Genomic DNA, 16444 nt, shown 5'->3' with positions numbered 1-16444 from the left:
AATTACAGGTTGTCCTTTAAATTTCCTGGGTTTCCCATATATTAAGGAGACCTCCACTCCAGTGTCAATTAAGGCATTTATGGTTTGGAGGGACCAATTGTTCCAAAAAACAAAAATAATTTTAAGCTCCACAGGGGGTCATCAATCCTTCCACATTGACTGCCCTGGAGCTTGCCATTAATTCATTTGTGCTGGTCATAATATCGATTCACCTCCCTTGCCTCCTGCAAAGGGTACAAGTCAGAAAACGGTGCCCAATCCTCTCTCACCCCTGGAACGATTGATCCACTCACGGGGGCCCTCCGTGAGCAGATGGAGGGTCCCGTTGAGGTTTGAGAAGGGGCACCATAGGCTGAGTTGTCTCTGGATCCTTAGTTTTAGAACTCTGCACTCTCTTGCTAGGTTTAATCAGCCCTATCTGTGTATATATTTGCCACAGCTCATCAGTTGAAACACATTTCCTTATGAGAAATGCTGTTTTCACTGCCTTTAGGGCTGTCTTGAGTATCTTGATTCCCTGTACTCCCTCAGGGGCCCCGCTCTCCAAGGTCATCCAGCTGCTGTATTTTTTCTATCACATTACAAAGGGGATTTCCCATCTCATTAATCAAGAGACTCATGATTACATATGTCAGTGGGGCAGCCTTAATCAGTTTATTGCTCATGGTGACAGACAAAAGATGCAGCATCATAGTGTCAGCATCTTCTATAAACACTGCTGCTTTCATCCCTTTTTTCAGTATTACAAAAATAGGTGTATTCCATGGGCTACTAGAGGGTTCAATGTGTCCTGCTTCTAGCTGTTCTTGAACTAAGCATTGGGCATGTTGTAATTTCTCCGCTTTTAGGGACCGCTGATCAACCCACACCACCTTTTGTACTTTCCAAGTCAGTTGTAGGCAGGGGATCATGATTGTGGCCCCTTGCCAAAAGGCTGGGTCTGAATGGTTACATTCCACTGTTCCAACAAATCTGCCCCCCATAGATTCAAGGGACAATCCATTATATATGGCTGTATCCATCCTTTCTGTCCATCTGGACCCTCACTAGGCAAGACACTCTTACTTGGTTGTGGGGCAGATGTGCCACCTATGCCAGTAACCAATGGTGGGACATTCTGCTGTTCCCAATCTGATGGCCAGTCACATTGTGTGATAATAGAAACATCTGTTCCTGTGTCTATAAGACCTTCAAAAGTTCTGCCCTGAATTTTTATTGTCACAATGGGTTTATTTCTCTGAACTGCAGTGGCCCATAGAATGTCTTTAATTTCTGTACTACCCAATTCAGTGCTACTCCTTTGAGCTGACGCTGCCTGGGGCACCCAATACAGCAATATCACAAGCTGAGCTGTTTTTGTTCCTGGGGAGAGTACATGAAACCCTGATATCTGCAACATTACTTTTATCTCACCCTGACAGTCTGCATCAATTACCCTGGGAATTACTCTCAGTCCTTGCATGGACATGCTGGATCAGCCCAAAACTAAACCTACTATTCCTGAAGGTAATGGCCCATAGACTCAGGTTGAAGCCAGATATGTTACATCTGGCTCTTTAAGGATCAATTCTGTGGTAATGAGCAGGTCCAACCCTGCTCTGCCGGCGGTTGCTGCGGAGAGCTGGTGAACCCTTCTGCCAGGCTATGGACTGCTTGGGAATTGTTCCCAGAGGCCCAGGTATTTGTCGGGGCACCGGGTCTCGCGCCCGTCCTTCCGTTTCTCGACAGAGATATGCCATTCTTATCAAATTTTGACCGACATTGCTTAGCCCAGTGAAATCCTTTCCCACACCTGGAACAAGGTCTAGAAGGTAGTGGGTTTTGTTCCTTTCCTTGTTTACAATCTTTTTTAAAATGGCCAGGCTTTCCACATGAGAAGCAAGTTCCCCTGGGTGCCGCTTGATGTCGTCCTTGCACTACCGGTAAGGCTGCGGCCAGGAGCTGCGCCTTGTGGCTCTGGGTACCTACATGTTGACAAGCTTTCAGATACTCGCCAAGCTCCTGTTTTTTTCCCCGGAGTGGTGCAAGCACCGCTTGACAGTCAATATTAGCACTGCCGGTTGTAATATTAGGACTTCGGCTGCCTCAGGGTTATGTACCTGTTGAGAGATCACCGCCTGTAAACGATCTACAAATTGCCAATATGACTCCTGAGATCCTTGTCGGATGGTTGCAAAGGAACCCATTCTGTGTTCCCCATCAGGTACCTTTTTCCATGCTCTTACAGCAGCTCGGGAGGCCTGGGTACAGAAGCGCTGATCTTGCCGGGCTTAAACACGGGGGTCCATGTACTGCCCTTCGCCCACCAGCGTGTCATAGCCTATCGGTGTACTGTCAGTGAAATTTTCCATGGCTTGCGGAGTACAGAGATCTGCATACTCGGTTTTCCAGATGGAATACTGTGCCAGCATTAATACCGTTTTTATAAGTGCTAGCTACTCCCATGGGACCAATTGATACCCATGAGAGATTGCTTCCAATATACCTGTTGTAAATGGTCTTTTAAGCCCCTTCTCACTGATGCTTTTCTGAAGTTCTTTAAAAACTGGGTATGGCAGGGACTTATGTTGCAGGTGCTGGTTGAGTCTTAAGATTACTGGAAACACCACAGGGTCCCCATTATTTAGTGCCTCCCTAAAACATGTTCCTAGCCTAGACCCTTTTCCCTGAATCTCTACCAGGAATGCCTCAGGTGGGGGAGATGGAAAATCTGAGGGTTGAGATTCTAATTCTTTATCTTTACCCTTTCCACCCAGCTTGTTTCTCTTGGGGGAGCACTGGGAGTTACTTCTTTCTCCTGTTGGGATGGGGTACCGACAGGTTCTACTATGTCTCCCGCCAGCGGTTGTAAAGCCATGTAGATCAATCACTGTGTAAACAAGACAGAGGTAGAAACTACAAACTCCAGCTCTTTTTTAGTCTTAAACTCCTGTCTGACCTACCACCATAATGCTAAATCAAAACTTCTGTCTGCTGAGAACCACGTACAATACCTCAAGATACAGCCCAATAACTCATGCAGTTGATTGTCTGTTACTGAACATTGGGCAGCCTTCAATAGCTGCTTTAAAGTTTACATATATAGCTTTTGTTCCTTAGAAAGCCCTGACCCCATGATTTAAGAGAAAGAGGAAAAAAGAGAAAGAAGACCCCTTATGCTGGCAGCTTCTCACAGCCAGGTGCAGCTGTCTAGTATTTACCAGATGATTTAAGAGAAAAAGGAGCGCCATATACCAGCAGCTTCCCACAGCTGGGCGCTGCTGTCTGGTGCTTACCAGATGTATGAATACTGTAGTCCAGACATCATGTTCCTCCTTGGCATACAAGCACTCCGCTGTCTTCTTCAATTTCCCATACAGCTCACACGGTGCACCACTTGCTGGTCTCAGACCAGCCGGCATTGGAGCAACATGCTGAATCATGACAAACCCACTCAAGTTTGTTGAAGGGGGAGCATTGCCAAGAGCAAATGCTGCCACACTGTATGCAAGCTCCCAATTTATTACAAAATGTTTACATAGTTTTATTTCCACTTCTACTGACCTTCAGATTTTGTCTGTTTACTGCTCACACACTCATCAGGCACTTGGCAGGTGGTGTTTCAACCTGCTGCTTCTCACACTGGCAACATAGTGTTCCTTAATGTTGACTCATTTATCTACAATCATTCTTCTAACCTAAAGGTCAGTTTACATTTTTGCTAACCACCAATTCTTTATTCCCACAGGGAGGAGGTGCAGTGAGCAACTAGTAACAGCCCAGAAATGGGGGTAAGGAAGTGAGGACCTCCTTAACCTGATTTCTTGCCCTAGGAATTGTTACGTGAAACCACAGCTTTAGACCCAGTAGTGATGTGTTAATTCTTAATTTATGGGTCTTTCTTCAACCAAACTTTAACAGCTCTGTACAGCATCATAAGCAAATACAAATCAGCCTTGATCAGTGCTACAACTACACTAAATTCTCTTCTCTTACCTTGAATTACAGTGAAAAATCACAAGCATGGAGCCCAACACAAGAACAAATATTTTATTTATGATGACCATAATAAAAGGCTTCCTGTAGTATCCTCCCAAAGCCAGGAAAAAAACTATGGCAATATTTCCCAGCATATATTTATACTCCAAGCTTTTCTCCCTATTCCATACTTACTCATCTGGGGTAATGTACTGCCAGCCAAACAGAGTAGGGTCTTCACAGACCTAGTTGACACCTGATCTCATGGATTCCCTTTTCAATGAAACTGCTCACTTATCATAAAAAACAAACAAAAATACCCAAACCAAAACAATTTAAAAAATACCAAACCACCATGCTTAAGTTTCACTTTCCATACTGCTTAGGAAGGGACTGATTTACATGGCCTATTCAGGTAGAGAGCAGAGCTGTGCAGAGGGACTCAGGCATTGGATGCTAATAGCTCACACTTGCAACTCTTCCTCCCTCCTCAGCTGTTCACTGTTTCATTGACAGATTCAGGTTATTTTCCTCGGGCCCTTGTGATGCAGGGTAAGGGAGGACAATATCTAAAACTCCTTTGAAGAAATACTCCCCCCCCTCCTCTTTTCAGGGAAATTATTTCACAATACATCTCAAATATGGTCAGCATTTAATATGAAGCCTCAACAAGGTCAAAAAAGATTTCTAGTTCAGTGTCTTTTATTAGTTTACCTTTAACACAAGGCAATAGAAAGCTTAGCTCTTAAATTGCATAGCTTATTTTATTTCCTTTAGGTAACTGCTTATTTACACTCTAGAACAAAGTTAGACATTATTTTATATAGTGTATTTTATTACTAATTATTACTAAATAACTTCTATCCAATGATTAGTCTTATATACAGCCAGATATGGAGTATCAAATTAAAATTAAGGGTTAAATATGGCATTGTTAGGGGTCCAAAATAATTAATATTACTTTTCATTTAAAATAAGCCAAGATTTTCTTCACTAAAATGCTTTTCATTATGATGGCAGGAAGATCACAGCCAGCTATAACCACCTAAGCACATATGTGCTAAGAGGTTGCCAGTGACAACCTGAAGCTACTGGTTTCGGTTAGTTCTGGCTTTCCTGAAACCCTTAAAACTATTGGGTTTCTGTCTGGGAAGCACATCCATGTGCAGTGCCTGTCAAGGCACACTCCAGCTGTTAGGCACCACTGATGTTAGAGGTACCAGGAGAGTCTTAGTACTAGAAATGTAGTACAGTCTCAGAGTTTGGTCAGGAAGCTGTGCAGAGCTGGTGGGGAAATGTATGCTCACTGCTACTGGCAGGGACACCGTACACCTGTAATGGTAGTCTAACATCTCTTCTGGTGACTCACTCAAAGTCCTGGTGCAAAAAAAATACATAATAGAAATTTAATCCCTTCTTTTCAATGTCCATTTAGAAGGGAATTCACACATTTTCACTTACATCGAGTGCAGACACTTGCTAGAGCATAGCCTAAGCCTGAAGAGCTGAATGCTGCTAGTGGTAGCAGCCAGTAGGAGCTTAACTATCAAGTTGCCAGCAAGCCCTCCATGAATACTTTCCATACTTTCCTTTACAGGATTGCCTATTGCTGCCACATGCAGAGGTCCCTCTCTGGCAATATCCAGAACTTGAGGATTAATGAGCTTAATCCTCTAGAGAATAAGGGAAATAAATCTGGTTTCTGGCATCTGCTCTTCTTCACAAATACTTTGCTACAGCTGATTTCAAAAGGGATAGTCTAAGCCAGGACAGTAGATTATGCTGTACCTCAATTATGCCAATTAGAGCATAAAGAATAGATCATCCCTTACATGCCTACACACCTGCTAGTAAATTCATTTTTGCCTCAGTTTGAGTCTGAAACAACTACAAAGGTAACAGCAGAACTTGTGTGTGGGTTGTTACTAACTCACTAGGACAAAAGCAAACTTTCTGGTATCCAGAAAGATACTTTAATATTTCATATACTCATCTTAGCATTTATTAACTTCTTTACTAGTATCTTGACATACCTAGCTTCTGCTTTCAGGCACCTTTGCTCTATTGAAGACTTCAGTATAGCATTTAAATGAACAGACCAATTAACTCACTTAATCTTGCACTTTTGGTGATAAAGCCTCATCTCAGCACCCTGAATTCCTATCTCATCATGGATTAAGTTTTTGTGATAAGAAACTAGAACTACAGAGCTGGTTTTTAAAGTAACAAGCAGAAAAACAAACTAACTTAATACTAAACCACTGTAACATACAATAGAGTCATTGATTTACTAAAATAAAACACTTTCAGTAGAGGAGCAATGATCTTAAAAGCAACTATACAGGAAACTGTCTTCAGATTTTTTTAAAACTTTCAGAAGATAAACTATTATTTTTTTTAATACCTCTGTAGAAACAGCATCATAGCTTTTATTTTTACAAAAGGCAATAGTTCCTATATTGAGCTAGAAAAAAATAAAAGGAGAAACCAATAATATTTTAGTTGAGAATACATGACTTACCATATCTGTGAAGCAGTTTGTTTGAAAAGTTACTATTCACAGATCAACTGCTTTTCATATTAAGGAACATGTATTCTTCAGCAGTTAACATAAAACAGAGCACATTTTATAATACATACAATGAAAAAAATAACTCTACATCCTTTAGAAGAATCTTTTTTGGTTTTATAAACAGAAAAGTTCAATTGTTATAAGACTTAATATTTCATTTCAGTTAATCTACAATAATAGAAAACATTAATGACATATACTTGTCTTGACTTACAGTGAAGAAAAAAATAAACCACAAATTTATGTTTGTTCATCTTAAAGTAAAACCAAAAATTTTCCTACTATTTTCTTGATTACTTTAAAAAAAAAACCAAAAAATCCCAAACATCTACATAGCAAAAAACCCAGTGTGAGCATTTATATCCTAAGCCCTTTCCCTCCTGCACACTCATTGGTCTGATTTCCATGAGCTAATCAAGTCAGGAATGCTTAAATTCACAGGGGAAACAATCTATTTCTTCTTGTTGGGGGAGGGGGGAGTCAGTGAGATTAATTGTTTTTTAGACGTAAAAATATGCAAGTTGTATTTTGTGGGGTTTTTGGAGAGCATGGTATGGAACATATATATTTATTGTGAGTAGGATTACTTAATTAATATTGTAGATACGGATTTCTGTTAAAAGAACTACTTACTAGTGTTAGAAGGTAAAAAGTTAAACTCTACTCCATTTTGTATTGTTTTTTGAGCTATATGTGTATTTATTAAGATTTAGTTTTTCTTTTTGAGGATGAGCTAAAGTGTTTTATGATTTATATTTAATACAAGGCAAAGAACTACTTTTTAAAAACTACTTTCTTTTTATACAAAGCTCCTAAACATGACTGTAGCTGTTGTTGGGATTATAGAGAACAAGCTTGTGTTTTCTTTCTTCTTCTTTTTCAACTTTTTTAAGTATGGAAAAGAGTATTTTAAGAGTTTACTATAAAAACTTTTTCTGCATTAATTTTTTGATGTTCTTGTTTTTGTGTATAGTTCATATATGGGTTAAGGGTCTCTAAAAACCAAAATAAAATGCTTCAGTTTTCGTGTTCTCTGTTTTTGTTGTAAATCAGAAAATTAGATTCTATTAGAAATAAAAGCAAAGAAGGAAAGATGTCACCTAGATCTCTGACAGGGCACCGAGATGTTTTTCTGTAAATTACTTCTTACTAAGTTCTCTAATGCATTAAGCAGTATATGTGGTTTCAGTGTTCATGGATAGAGTAAAATTTCATGTGATTATAGGTTGGAAACTTGGAGATGAGTGGCTATTGGTTCTGTTTTGCCCAGACCTAGAATCTTTTTACCTTACCAGGTTACCATAATCATTCAATAAATGCTTGTTCTGGTGCTTTTGCTTTAAACAAGCACTGAAGCTCTATGGTTCCTTTTGCAAGGAGCAGCGCCTGTGAGCCCTTAGATGGATTTGGGAAAAGCACTTTTGTACTGGACTGCAACAAATGGAAAACAAGAAAAGCACACCAAGCTGTGTGGTGCGGTCAACATGCTGGAGGGAAGGGATGACATTCAGAGGGACCTGGACAGGCTGGAGAGGTGGGCCTGTGTGAACCCCATGAAGTTCAACAAGGCCAAGTGCAAGGTCCTGCACATGGGTTGAGGCAATCCCAAGCACAAATACAGGCTGGGCCATGAGTGCATTGAAAGCAGCCCTGTGGAGAAGGACTTGAGGGTATTGGTGGATGGAAAAGTGACTATGAGCCAGCAATGTGTGCTCGCAGCCCAGAAAGCCAACCATGTCCTGGGTTGCATCAAAAGAATTGTGGCCAGCAGGTCGAGGGAGGGGATTCTCCTCCTCTACTCCACTCTCATGAGACCCCACCTGCAGTCCTGTGTCCAGCTCTGGGGCCCCCAACAGAAGAAGGGAGTTTGCTTCTATTTTTCTTTGAGAGTAATGTTAAAGAACACTTAGTAAAGGCACATTGAACAGTGTGTTGCAACATCTTTCAGCAGCAGCAAAGACTTTGGTTCTTCAGTCATAAATAAGTGCTGGTGTTGAAAAGATAAAGATATGTTGTAGCAAAATAAAATTCTGCTTTAATTCCAGTATTTTTCTCTGTGGTCCCCAGGAGTTCTCTGCATGTTTCTATGTGTGAAAAAAGCGTTTGCTCTAGACAGATAGTGAGTTGTGAATCTGGTTTCCACAACAACCAACTGCAAACATGCCTAGTGTATTATGCCAGTAGGGATTTAAAGCTAGTGTCTTCACTGTCTGGAGCAACACTTGCTGAAGTGTTAGCTGCTGCAGGTTTTCTTGCAGATTTTACATATTTCCTGGAAATTTTCTTGCAGTGTCATGGAGGTAATTTTCTATACATCAGTTAATGTGGAATAAGATGTTATTTTTCCCCATCAGCTGTAAAATATCAGGTACGTACTTATAGTTCTTAATAATACCTTCTTAGAAAATATTTTGTTTCTGGATTAATCAATTCCTGAGTAACTCTGTATAAAATGTGCAATATTGCAAGTACTGATATTGCAGTATTTGATATTACAAGTACATTGATCATCTCTAAAGCAAAGTTCGTAGGTTATTCATTTTTGTTATGCTTCAGCAAGCAAGGACTATGTTGCTAAGGCACTGAAAGTAGCAATTAAAATAGCGGTCAGTTGCCACTTGATCATTTAAGCCAATAGAGCTAAAAAAGAAACTAACTACACAAACATGGTAAGCAGTCTGACCTGATAATACCACGTACAGCTACAACCATGAAATCTAGGTGGAAGAAGCGAGTTCTGTGGATGTGGGAGCAAGTTAAGAGTGAGTAATAGCAAATCAGAATGTGAGCAAGCTGAGCTGAAGCAACAGAACACTGTTTGAGTTTGTTTGGTCTCTGTGTCTCAAGTCAGACAGCTGCTAGAAGCTTTGGAGGGGATATTAAGAAGTGGAAGTCTGCTAAGTAAAAAGTATTTGTGACTGTAAAATCATTTAAAAAATGAGAAGAATGGGGATTTAAGTCTTGCAGATAAGGAGCCATAGAGTTCACCTGGGCACCCAGGAACTTGTGCTGTGTATGCAGAACCTTTGTATGCCCCAGGAGATACATCAAAGACCAAGATATTGTCAGGGCTGTAGTGGTCATTAGGACTGAGTGTTAGCTCATGTTTGTCTGTAAAGAGCTAAAGCCTTGACCAGATGTATCCACAGTGTCTGGGGCGGTGCTGCTTTGACATAAATAAGCACAGATGAAAAGGCAAAGAGAGTGCAATAGCCATGTGTGCACTGCTCTTCCTAGGCCTGGCTGCTCCTGCAGAGGTGACTGGTGGCATTTTCTGCAGCAGGATTTTGAGGCTCTGCTTAGAACTTGGACCTGGAGCATCTGTGAACTACCCACCTGTGCTGTGTAGCTGAAAATCTCTGGATCTGGCTTTGTATTGCTAGAGAGGAATCTAAACTAGCTTGTGCATGGCTTTGTAGCAGCATGTCAATATTTGCTGAAAATAGGCAGACTTCCCAGCTGCTGAACGATTTGACAGAAAAAAAGAAATGCCCTGCTAGCATCCAAAGGATAATTGAAACAGAGCGAACAAGGGTGAGAGTATATTTAACATGAAATAGTAAAAATAATGTAGGGTCAACACATGCATTTCTCCATCAATACCTTGTATGTGCAAAATGCAGGATGGCTGGGGTTTAGTGATGCCTGTCTTGTGTTTTGCCATTAGCTTTGTAGCAGAGTCTTTACCTTCCCATAGCATAGACAGTGTTGTTCTGGTGAAGACAGTAAGTAGTAAATCACTACTTTCTTGTCCTGTATTTAATCCCTACAGATCAAAGGGGAGTTAAATGAGTTTTGTAACTAAATCACTCTGCCACTGTGCTTGTAGAGTTCCTCAGATAGTATTTGGAGATACAAATTGCTACTACCTGGGAGTTAACTCAGCCTCTGACCTTTCCAGAAAACAGTCAGAGGGTCTCTTATTCCAGTTTGCCTGCTCCAGGTTGCCATAGCCACCCTCCATCCTACCAGTGTCCCCTGCAACAACCTGAACCAGCTTGGAAACAGCAGGTTGGACACTGTTTCTGCAAGCTCTGGAAAATGGTTGGTTCAGCTACCAACTGGTAAATCATTCTCTGAAACTGACAAAGCTAATTTGCTTGAATCATTAAACTAATTAGGTAGGCCACAAATGAAATGCAGAGTGGCTGAAAGCTGGAAAAGTTGTGGTCAACTGAAATGAATCATTTGTGAGGAATGCTGGCTGTCTTGAACATACAGCTTTAAAATATTTTTGTCATTGAAGCAATACACATACATATAAAATCAATATGTCTTGAAACAGAAGCTCTATAATGTTACCAATTTTTTACTTAAATACAAATTTTTGAAATTCCAGGATTTCTTGTGAACTGGAAATGCTGGTTTTTGCATGTTCTTCATACAGTTTAAGTCAGTGTTTTATAAACTTTTCTCAAAAGCTGAGTAGCAGCAAAGTGCTGTCCAGTGAGGGTAAACATGCTTGGAGTTGAATATCCATTTGCACTCTAAATGTACCCCAGTCTCTTTCATTAGAATACAGCCTTTAAGCTCTACTTAATATAATTTACTTACAGAAGGGAGAAAATGTCTTGTAAGGACTTTCGAGAAAGCAGACTGAGGTTCTCAGACTCACTTAATGGTCAGCGCTGGATATTCCTGAAAAAAGGTCTAGATGACTTCAGGGATGGCTTTCCTCCTTCATCTGATAACATGATTGTGTATGGCAGAAAGTGCCCTGTCTCAATTACCCTTCAAAAGAGCATGCTGAAATCTTCACCTACAGTTCCATGGAAGAAAAGGAAGTGTGCCAAAACACAGGTCTGCCTTTCCAAGCTCAGCCTGCTGCAGCAAGCCAGGAGGGATTACGTTGCACAGATAGAGGGCTGTCTGAACCAGCATCCCTTTGTGCTCTACCCACACTTGGAAAAAAGTATCTCCCCAAAGGTAATGATTTTATAATCCTGGTTAAACACTGTTTCTCTGGAGAGTTGGAACAGGAAACTAACCTAACATGCAGCTACTATTGTCAACTGAAAAAAACCCACAGCAACTTGTGTTTCTTTCCAAAGTAAACCCAAGAAAAAATATGAAAGATAACTTAGATTTAGACAGTATGTCCAAATTGTCAGCAAGTTAATTGTGGAACAGTATTACAAATGGTCTAATTGAGGAATCTAGTGCCTGCTATCAACTTATTACAGAAAATGTATTATCTGCTAAACTATCGACAGGCCTTGATACAAACAGACATAGAGCAGGAAGCAAATCTAATCAGAACTGCTAAATTAGGAATATGCCCAGGATAGCAGAGTATATGTCATTACCTTTATTTCTCAGTCTGTTTCCAGAATCATCGCTCTTTTCCCAGTCTCCAGTTCTTCAACTTTCTCTGCTTTGTGCAAGCAAAACCTAGCATGTTCTTGTCTGTTGTGCAGCTGGGATCTTCTGGAATGTGCTTGTTTGGATGTTACAGATGGAGGACAGTGACCAAATACAGTGGCAAAATTAAGCTTTTTGAATCTAGTAAGTCTTAAAAGGAACAGGGGAGAGCTGGGAGACATTTGGAAGGGACAGGCTTCATGCCACAGAAGATGGGGACCCCTGGGTGAAGGTCCTTAGTATTGTTTAACCTTGTCTGAGGGGATATACTCAACTAAGGCTTGGATGCAATATGATGATGGATGGGTTCATTGGGAGAAGTCTTAGAATTCAGAAAAGGGAATTGGGTCTCTGGTCTGTGAGAGCAGACAACAGCAGAGCTCTCCCCGATTCCAGGTTGCTGTTACTGGGGCAATGGGATCATGAAACAAGGGATTGTACTGTAAGGAAGGAAACTTAATAGCAGCAGAAGGAAAACTTCGCATGGGGTACAGCAGATTGACGTTGAAGATGGCAGAGACGAGAATTTCAGCATGATTCACAGATCTAGCAAGCAGCCTGAGCTGCAGTGAATACTTTAGAGATTTTTGAAAAAGGTCTATAAATTGAGGCTTCTGCACCATGAACTGCCGTAATTGCCAGTAGACCGGAGGAGACTTGCATGTTGGGCAGTCCTTCACACAGCTCCCAAGCAGGCTTCCTCCAATGGGATTATTTTTGAACACAGGCTGTCTTTGCTTGGCTTGCAGCTCTTGAGAGAAGTTGGTGGTGTCCTGAATCCTGAAATGCTTTTGAAGAGCAAGGCTGGCTACAATGACTATGAACAGGAGAACCAACCCTTTCAGGAGGTGCTGGATCATATGCAGGACACACAAAGCAAAGTAACAGCTTCCAAGACACGACTACAGTGAGTACAGGACAAGATGGAGACAGCAACACAAATGGCTCTGAATGCCCCCTCCTGTGTGAGATGAGTGGGAAAAGGAATTTAAGAACTTAATTAAAATTTACCTCAATCTGTCGTGGGAGTAGTTTGCATTAAAAGATAGGTTCCTTTGCCTTCCTCAATGATAGTGATAAATTAATTGATATCCTACTACCTTTTCAGAGACCAGTCAGGATTAGTTCTGAGTGATACAAAAACATAAGGAGAAAGCTGCACTGGTGGTTAGTTTTACAGGCTGAATTAGCTAAGGCAAAATAAATGGTGTCACTTTATTCTTCCCTCAGCACTTCTAATAATGACAGAAGGGCATAGTGATGGGCACATACGGCTCTGAACTTCAATGTTTTAGGGTTTTCTATTTTGAAGGTGGCAGGTTATTTCAAGCCTTGCATCCAAACCTTGGGGCTGTGCTGTTTGATATAGCAGCTGCAGCCCTTTCTTCTGTTTGTGAAGGTGGTCTTCACAAATGGATCAAATTGCTAAAGCTATTCCTTGCAAAAATCATGCTGTGTCTGGTGGTGAACTGCACCACCAGTGATCCAAAGGCATATATGCAAACACAGGATGCAGCTTTAGGCTGTTGTCTAATACTGACTGTGTGGTGACAGCTATCACTGCAGTCAATCAAAGGGTGTTTCAGATTGTATTGCATTAATATCTGCAGTGGCAAGGAGTCTCACGGCAAAAACCCATGTACACGGCTTTCCAAGAAGGTAGCAGCAAGAGAAAAGGAAGGCACGCTGACTGCCTTTGTTCCTCTGGATGAATGCATAAAGCAAGTAACCAAGCATTTTTGTGACTGGGTTATGTCTTTGGTAAGTAAACCAGAACTGCCACCACCTGCCCCCTTTGATTCTAGAAACCTACTTACTTAATTGAGGCAAAATGTCTTTGGACATAAGTAAAAATGTGGCTCTGGATGTTTGAATCTGAGAGCCCAAGTCAAAATCAAGATTACTTTTTTGACTCAGCTCTGATGTCCTGTTGTGACTAATAAGGCTCAGCCCACTAAAATGTAAAGCAAGGAGTAAGTATCATTATACAAAAATACTGTTATGTAAGTTTGCTTCAGAAAATGTTGGGGGTTTTTTCCAGGGAAGCCATTCATGTCCAAATTACTATTTAACTGCCTCACCTTGGAACAGTCCCCTTTTATCTGAAATTAATACACTGATTCATGTGTTGGTTCCAAACTGACTTCGTCCTTGCCTCATCACTGTGATGATGCTAAGACAAGCATACTTGTAGATCAGATGAAACTGATGCCTGATGCTGAGTTTAATAGTCCTATAGATAGCGGGGGCGGGGGGGGTGGGGGGGGAATGTGCAGGGAGATGTGAATGGAAGAAAATAGTAGTAATGAGATGTTGCTTTCTTCCCCACTCTGAGACTGTCCTGGGGTGGTTGTTCCAGGGAGGAGGCAACTGCAATATTGATGAAGATGCCCTCATGAGCTTGCTCAACACCAGCTGTGAAAGGGAGGCCACTGTCCCCTCATCTTTCCGTGCTGTCAAATTCAACAGTGTGGAAGCAGAGCTGTCAAAGAGCCAGGAGATCTCACCTCCCCAGTTAGCTGTCAGGAGTTCTTACCACCTAAGGAGCCTGCCCTGCCAGGTTAAGGTAAAACAGCCCATGTTTACATTTGCAGAAGTCTGTTTTGTATGATTTGGGAAGGGAGTGCCCACTGGAGATTAAAAAGGAGCCTGTTTTTCCCAGGGAACACTTGATAGGTCTCTATAATTGTATCTTAAGGATCTGCAGTGCAGTTGAAAAAGGAAATGTTCAATAATGGCTACTTTTTACACGCAGCAGAGCAGTAAGATAGGGGAATGACACCTAGAAGTATTATTTAGGGCTCAACCATACAGTCCTTTTGCTGGTCAAACTGTAGAGATTCTCAGTGTTTTTGCCTATACCCAAAGCCAGTGAAATAAACACAATATGGTTGAATACTGTGTGAGCTTTGGATTAGGTGAAGGACATGTCTACCCATCTCAACATGTGATTTGTGAGATGCTACAGTTGGAGCTTCAAGAAGTCCTCAGTCCCAAGAGTATCTGTGGCACTGATGTAGGAGAGCAGGGAGACTGGTGGGGGCTGTCAACAACTCAAAGAAGGTGAAGTATAGGGCAGTGACTTTCCAGTCACTGCCTTTCCCATTACCTGCTTTTCTTGCTGTATTTTCTTTTAATAATTGAATACGTAATCAAAGGCCATATATGGTTCAGGTCAAAACTGGAGGAGGGTTTTAGAGAAAATATTTGCTGAAGGGTTTTAGGTAAGGGGTTGAAGTTGGGCCAGTTCTGGCTTAAATGCAAGTTTGCATTTCTCCAACCCTGTAGCTAGGTTTTTTCCATGTTCACAAACTCAGTTTTGAAATAGAAAAAACATTTATTCAGCCTCTGACACCCAAAGTATGAAGCTCAGACTTCCTTTCCAGGTTCTCACAAAAAACAGTTTAAAAAAAAAAAAAAGTCAGATGACTTGAGGGTACTGATTCCCAGAAATAGCTTTTAATACTGTTTGCCTTTGTGGAGAAAAATGGGGAAAAATTGCTAGTCAGACATTCTCATCAGCCATCACCTTTATATTGTATAGATGTAGGGTACAAGATCATCCCTGGTAGACCCTTCAGAGATGGTGTTCAGATTCTGCAGCAGTGTCTCTACTGCCTATGGCATGAGAGACAAATGCCAACACAATGAAAGAACACAGCTACAGTGGTTTTTTTTCAGGTTCCTTCCCCAAAAAAATGGGAGAAGATCAGATATGGAGCATGGTATCTTGATCCCAAAATGTGGAGAAAACAGAAAGTGGATGAACCATTAAAAGCTCCAGAGGCAACAATCAGTAGCCTCAGGAATGCAAAGAACCTGTCTGAAAAGGTACAGTGAATGTAAAAAAAGTGATGTCATTCTTTTGTGACATAGCTAAGAGAGATTATTTTCTGATGGGAATGTCTCTGGGCACTGTATTGTGCCTGACAGCCACATAGATGTGGAACACACCATGTTTTCCCAGCTGAGATGGTTCAAACAGGCTCATTCACTTGGATTAGACTGTGGCTTCATGGCACCTATATGGGCACAATAGCTCTAGGAGGCATATAAGCACAAATCAAGATTTAGCTGAAGTAACTGTTGTAAATGTAGTTCCTTTAATGCTTTTTGTATCATATGTGGATAAAATTCATTCACATGCAATTGGCACCTCAACGTTTTATGTTTTTATCCTGGTTTTATTTTCCTGCAATAACTATCTTGACAGAGGTGCTGGATTCAGCTGTGGTACAAGATGTTATTAGGAGGAGTTCGAAGAGCAGGCAGGTTCTTCTTCAACTGCTGGGTTTACTTAGATGTAGGTTTACTTTCCTCTTTACAAAAAAACTACTCCATCATCATGCTTACTACACAGTAAAACGGGAAGATGTTGTTCATGCTCTAGAGGGCAGTCCTTCCAAATATAAAACCGAGGAGTTGAAGGTGACTAAAATCATGCCACAGGCAACGGACTGGTGAGCTGAATGACAAGAGTCACTCCTGTTTAATGAAGAAACGTTGCCGGTAAGACTAAGGAGGAGTTTTGCAGGAGGGATTTGCCTGGCAACA

The sequence above is a fragment of the Strix uralensis genome, chromosome 4 (genome assembly GCF_047716275.1).
Source record: "Strix uralensis isolate ZFMK-TIS-50842 chromosome 4, bStrUra1, whole genome shotgun sequence".
Lineage (NCBI taxonomy): Eukaryota > Metazoa > Chordata > Aves > Strigiformes > Strigidae > Strix > Strix uralensis.
This window is presented reverse-complemented; position numbering follows the sequence as displayed.